Source organism: Lycorma delicatula, chromosome 10 (assembly GCF_047948215.1).
Source record: "Lycorma delicatula isolate Av1 chromosome 10, ASM4794821v1, whole genome shotgun sequence".
NCBI classification, from domain to species: Eukaryota; Metazoa; Arthropoda; class Insecta; order Hemiptera; family Fulgoridae; genus Lycorma; species Lycorma delicatula.
The window spans coordinates 118,222,220-118,229,538 of record NC_134464.1 but is presented as its reverse complement, the minus strand read 5'-3'; positions in this window follow the sequence as shown (position 1 = coordinate 118,229,538).

The following is a 7,319-nucleotide window of genomic DNA, read 5'->3' as shown; positions in this document are numbered from 1 at the left end:
TGCTCAACGGACACTGACACAGTTGTAGAAGCGTTGATATTTCACGAGAAGCGCTTTCTCACGGAGTTAAGGTAAACTAAATTACATTCATGAATACACCTCCACAACTTTCATTTAAATTTATTATTACCAGTAATTTTACAAAATGAAAAATAAAGTAGCAAAACTTTCCCGGTATTTTTCAAAATGTAATTTTTCCTTTACTGATAAACTTCATGACCGTATTTATTTCATTATTCATTTATTTAGTTATTTTGTTGTTAAAGGAACGTTCTATATTGACAGTAGTTTGATAAATTAATTTTAAAATTAGCAAAATCTTAATTCTGTATTTATGTACTCAATTTTATTAAAACATTTAAAAAACTAGAACATTTTGGAATATCTGTGCAAAAAAAATAAACATGAAAAAGTTCGGTTTGGGGGATGTGTCGAAAATCCAACCGCAGTCTTTTGAAATTAGATCAGGTGTATACGATTAAAGGTTTATTCTCTACTTAAAGCCTACGTATTGTATAGAGCAGTTTGTATCAACTGCTTATTTAACGGGTCGATCTCAACACTATACCATCTCAACTTCATACCAATTTTTTTTAACACTAATTTAAAATACATACTCCTTAGATCACGAAAAAAATTCTTGCTCGGTTGGAAAAAATCTATTTTCTTGAAATTGTCTACTCCAGTAATTGTACTTCTCTCTGTCGGTGAAATATTCCATATTGTAAATAAATTTCTAATATTGCGTTTGAGAATACGTAGCTTTACTTCAATATATAATATTTTATGGAGATATTGTAAATTAAGGTATTCTCTGAGACACTCAAGAGAAGATAAATTATAAATTGACTTTAGCTGTTGTTTATCAAGATGTTGATGAAATTTGTGAGAAATCCAAGACAAAAAGTTGTTCTGGATAGATTCAATGTTTTGCGAAGTATACTCTCTCCGATAATTCCAGGTGGAGGTGGAATATTTAAGTTGGTGGCTTGAAGAGTAAGATGCAAGCAAGGATCAACAAAAGGCCTCGCAAGCCATTTCAACAGACCAAGATTTCATCATCATGTTCAGAAATGTACAACTTAGAATCAAGAAGGATCGGTGACGCAGTCTACGGTAGTAATCGTATAAGAATTTACTGTGTATTTAAAATACGCGATATAATAATAATAATGCCCTGGACAAATTCCAACCCTACGTCCGTGCCGTAACATCTACGCACACGTCCGGGACGGACAACGACATGGTACTTCGGTACTTTCACTCATGTCTGCCAACGAACCAATGGTTTTGCTTAGGATTTCCCCAGTACCGTACGAGATCGGTGGTCCGTACCTGTCCGAGCTGGTTGTGGTTGTGCTTCTCGGGTTTGCTGTTTGCGGCGGGGGCGGGAGGCATGATTGTGATTTGTTTTGCAACGGGGGACGGAATGCGGACTTGGAGTGCTTATTCCTCTTCCCGGTTGTGGAGCCGGGTTGAGGCTGGGCTGATGTAAGCTTAGCTCTGCTGAAGTCTTGCGCCGCTCGGTGTGAGTTAGTCAATCACTTTGGTCCTTGGCGGGGTCTGTCCCACGGGTAAGGGTATCGAAGCCCTTTGAGTTGCGTGTGAGCCCTGGGATGTCGGTATAGAGGGAAGGAATTACCTGACTCCCTGGCTCGAGTTAAATCTGTGAGAGGCGGCTTAGTAAGAAACCCAGGCAGGATCAATGATTTGGAGCACGCCCAAACCGTCTCATTACCCGCACCTTGACTTGAGAAACAGGTTATGAATACTTTAACTTCTACAACTTCTGTGGTAGAGAAGGATCCACGTAAAAACCCTCGTCTTGAAGACACTCGTCTTCACAAGCGAAGAGGAGGAAGAGTGTAGAGTGTAAAGGAAGAGTGCAGAATTCTGGAAAAGAAGAACCGGACTAAGTTTCGACCGAAGTATAGCTGATCGATTTCAAAATGGTTAGTAATTAAAAATAAAGACGGCAATTTCTCAAAGAAAACCCCTTTTGTGATAGCTCGTGACATCACGAAAGCTACTAGAGGACCGGTTAAAGAAACAAGAAGAACTGCTGTCGGACTCTTTTTAGAAACTGTCAACGAGGTTCAGTCGTTACCGCTATTCAAAACCAAGAAGATCGGAGTTTTGGACATTGAAATTAAACCCCATATTACCCTGAATATCTTAAAGGTTGTAGTCGTGTGCAGGGATTTGTTTATCTGCACAGAAGAGGAAATCGTTCAGGAACTTCATGAACTAGCAGTTTTTGTGTGTGGATGCTTAAACATACGACGCAACGGAGAAGTTCTACACTCTGCTGTTGTATGTTAACTTTCAATAAGCCGTAGTGTCCAGAGAAGATAGAAAATGGATTTCATATGTTGGACGTATGTCTATTTATCCCGTCTCGACTCTTTTGCGTTACTTTGGTAAGAGATTCAGACACACAGTGGCATGTTGTAAGAGGAAGAAATTGTGTGTATGTGGGGCATTTCAGCTGTCCCACACGCTTCAGTAGGGAGTGCATCGAGACTTAATTCTGATGCATTGCTGATCACGCCATTGAAGTCGATATCATCTGATGCCGGCAGCAGGACATCCAACGTAATTTACTGCGAAAAATCAGAAGAATCCGTCTACGAGACCTCAGAAACCATTGAGTTACATAGATACCTTCACAGAAAAATAAAAAAGAAAGGACAGCCAAAGGGTAAATCTAGGCGATAGAATTAATAAATGAGAATTTTAATCAACAAAGAGTAGTTAATTTTATTGTATGATATTTAAATTGTTTTCGTAATACTGACATTTCGTTAGAAATTATTGGTGTGTTTTAAGTTTTTTAGTGTGCTTTTGAAATGTTTTAATTTGATAGTTTTTAAGTGGCAAGAGCCCTTTACACCTTGTCATGTTGTGTTTCTTTTTCGGGTATTAATATCTTTTGAAAAATCTGTTTTTGAATGATCTGTTATAACAAGACTGGTCTTTTGACTATGTCCTAATTTTTTTAATAGGGACGGAAAGAAATATCTTTCTTTTTTTTGTTATTGTGAAAAGGGGCTAATGACCATTGTAGTCCATCCTCCTAAAAGTTAAAAAAATAAAAAAATATGTTAGGGAAATTCAGTAGCTTCAAAATACCCTTGTCAAGTTTTAATAGTTTTTTAGTAATAACCCGCCAAATATCATAGCGATACATGAAAATTTCCTAAGATTTGGCATGATTTCTCACCCATGAGAAAGACTTAAAACTGCATCATAGTGTAACCTGCTTTTATTTAACTGTATATATTCCGAATTTTATATTTAAATCAATCAGTTTATATGACGGCAGTGTGAAGTTATTTTTAAAGCACCATACTTCAATAATGTCGTTTATATCCGGTAAAACTTGTTCCTTTCAGTCCTTAACAAATTTTGCACGAAGCACTTGTCCCTTTGAAGTCACTTAATAGATTTACAGATTTCTTACAAAAAAGACAGGTGGATATGCAAGCGAGAATCCAGAAAATTTTTCGTGGAGCTATAAGACTTTTCAATAAGCTAGAGTGTGTGCTTTACTCCAAGGAATTGCAGTTTATGCTTATTTTATATATTTTACTTTTTTTTTTATTTTGTGCACAGTGCAACAACAGTATAAATGTCAACTTAATTCTTAATACAAACAGTACATACTACATATACTACGTAATTATGTATCATTCATAAAAACTTCTAAAAATATTTTAAAAATGAGAACGAAGTTAGAATATAATCAACAGCAATTTATAAATATTACACATCACATTCAACTTAATAACTTAATTAAATTATATTTTTACAAATACTTTTTAAAATTAAAATAAAATTATAAAACAATTAACACAACATAAAAACTGGAAATATAATTAAAACGTATTAAAAATAAATATATAGATGCATTAATTTATAATTCATATGGTAATCTAGATGTGACGCTTCTTTTTATCAGAAAATCTGTCAATAATTTTGGATGGTTCGATATTTTTATCGCGGTGAATGTGCAACCTCTCTTGTATCATACTGGATCTAAGCGACGATTTAAGCCTTTTTAAGACAGAAAATGTTCTCTGGAGTGGCATTAGATATCGCTAGTGTATTAGCAATTCGTACAAAGAAATGTATATTTGGATAAAACATTAGATCACACTCATTTAATAAATATATGGCAATGAAAGAAAAAGTTTTTTTTCGGCTCACGTAATATCCCATTTTTCGAGTTCTATCTGTAACTTTTTTTTCCACTAATTTGGTCGTTTTATCTTAAAAGTAAGAATATTTTTTAACTAATTATTCAATAACTTGATAATCGCGGTTATTTTCGTTATTTTGAAATAAAATTGAAAAATTATAAAACTAAAGTATCGTTCGAAAATCTGGCTTCTATATCCTGAATTGTGTTATCCAATGTCGAAATGTATACTGATTACTTGTAACACGTTTCTGGGTCGGTAGTTATATAATTTTCCCTGTGAATTTGTTTTCCAATGACTCTCGGTATTTTAATTTCAATTAACGGCTCTTCAGCTACTCCACTTATTTCAAGAAATATGTTTTTGAAATATTCTTCACTTTTCTGACATGTTTTCTCAAAAATTTCAGAGTCATATTTAATTCATCGCTTGCTGATTTTAAATCAACGTTCACTTTTTTAAAAAAATTGACTTAGACATTTCGCCCACATTAACAAATCGGATAAACAAAGTATAGCTTCGAAAGTCTCACTATTGGTTAATGATTTCAATAGTTTTGAGCTTTAACAGAAGTATCTTTTCATTTACAGATTGATATTAAAACATTCACAATCAATAGCAATGAGTACCTGATTTGCAATACGGCATCATGAAGTTTATCCATTTTGTTTCGCAAAATTCAACAAGTTTCTTGTCGATTTTGCTGTTAAAATTGCTGAACGTTTAGATGAATTAGGTAAATCATTAAGAAACAATGTAGTTTTTACATGGTATTCATTGCATTCCTAATGGCTCGTACTTCGCATAATTTAGAAATATCTAAATTCAAAGCATGATTATAACGTAAAAACGGCATTCATGTTTCACTTCCTACAGTGGTTACAGCTCCGCAAACTTCCAAAATCATCGTGCTGGAAACATCATTTGTTATACCTTTACAGTTTTTATATCCAAGTCCCCAGGGCGCTTAAGATTTCCAGTCTATTATTTTCAGCTCATGTACATGATTTGGTGGTGGGGGGGAGGAGCATTGCTCCAATAGCCCCTGGCTGGATCCGTCTTTGGTCTGTCACAGAAAAGGATATCGTACCGATGAGTCATTGCGAAAAAGTACTTAATTGGAAGGCTCGAAACTATAATTTGAGATAGTTATTCAGTTTAATCACCCAAGAGTAAACAAGCATCATATGAGTGATGGGGCCCGAGGGAAACTTTGAGTTTGACTCGAGGAGTTTCTCGCGTCGAAAATACACTTTAAGTTGATACTTTTTCAGAAATGGGAGTTCGGGGGAATATTCAAAGAGAGCAAGAAATTTCAGGTATGTTGTAGCAGATGGAACAGCTACCAATATATATGAAAAAAAAAAAAAAAAAAAACAATTGCAGCTTATATTTTACCCGGTAAAAAAAAATTATCTCTGACTGCTGTAGAACATTTAACCATATTCAAAGATTCTAATATGCATTACGTTCACGAAACCATGAATCATTCTCGTTGATCCAGTTAGGTGCTCATGATCAAACGATTGAATCAAGTAAGACGCCGAAACAAACGAGAATACGGTAGACGTAGATATTTTCTAGATTCCTACTTGGGAAATTTTCACAAGTAGGAGGCAATATCATGAGGCGGAAGATCATTTATTAAAATATAGAGAGATAATATTCTGGCCATCTGAGTGAACCAATAATCTATAAGTTAGGATTAGTTTAGGTTAAGTTATGTCACAGACAGTGCACCCCATCTTCAGAATACTTCAAATGAACTGAGGTATGTTAAGAATTCACTTAAAAATTAATGATTATTCACTTAATTAATTATACCGAAACAGCTTTTTTTTTTAACTTGAAAACCGATAATAGTGATGCTACTTGGTTTCAGTTTTGTTATCAAACGTAAACTTTACATTACAAAATATTTAAGTATTTCTAGTCGTTTTCTATTTCATCTTATTTTTATTCTGTGTAGTCTTTAATAAAAGGAGAATTTTTATTGACATTATAACAACAGGAATTAACTCAAAATTAAATACTTTGCGTATTATATTAAAAATTTAAAAACCTATTAATGTTTGCTAGATATTAAATGAAATTTCAATCGTTTCTAGGTTGAAGTTTAGGTAAACTTTTTCTTTATTTTTACCTGCAGAATGTATTCTTGAAATATGTTCATTTCCTCATGGTGTACCTGGTTTATAATAATATTTTTCAAGAGTAATTTTTGAGTCAGTTAATAATAGATCAAGTGAACATGGTAATGAAATCTTATGTCATCCTGGCTTACACTTGTTCTCTCTTTTAATTTATATTGTGGTGTAGACTCAAGAGAATGTAGTATTCAAATTATTACATATAACTGAACACAATACTTCAGCTTATGAAGAAGGACCTTATTGCTTCTGTTGCAGTTTTTAATAAATTGATGAACTACTTGAAAAATATTCCCAACAATTTATTTAAAATACAATTAAAAGATTTTCTTTTATGGAAACAATAATTTTTTTACTGACAAATTTTTATTAATTCATTAATTCATTAATTGTTTTTAATTTTTATTTATAATTAAAAAAACACACAATTTATCTGCATCCTGTTCAACGTGTTCATAAATCATCATCATTTTCAGTTCTCATTAATATAAATTTCCTCAGGTTAGGTCTTCTACAAAATTTGTCTACCTGCCTCGATCCATGAATCATCTTTCTTCCATTATTTACACCACATCCTCTCTCTTGCACACTTCCTCCATCATAGCATTTGTCATTTTATTCTTGGTTTACCTCTTAGTCTTCTGTCTGTTTCCTCTGCATGCAGCTTCCTGGTTGGTAATTTTTCTGCATCCATATTTTCATTATGCCCAAACCACCAATTGACTTAACAAGGCTTCCAAATTTCAGTTTCTCTTTAATCATACTGCCCCTTATCATATCCCTTCCTGCCTTTCTCAGCATGCTTTTCTTGAATTTTTTGTATAAAATTAATTTGTATTAAATTAATCTTGTTAACTAAAACTTTTATACATATACCCTTTTGTACATTCAAAAGTCTATTTTTCAACACCACTAATTTGTACTTAAATATTATTTTGGAACCTTTAGATATAATTCTATGATGCTT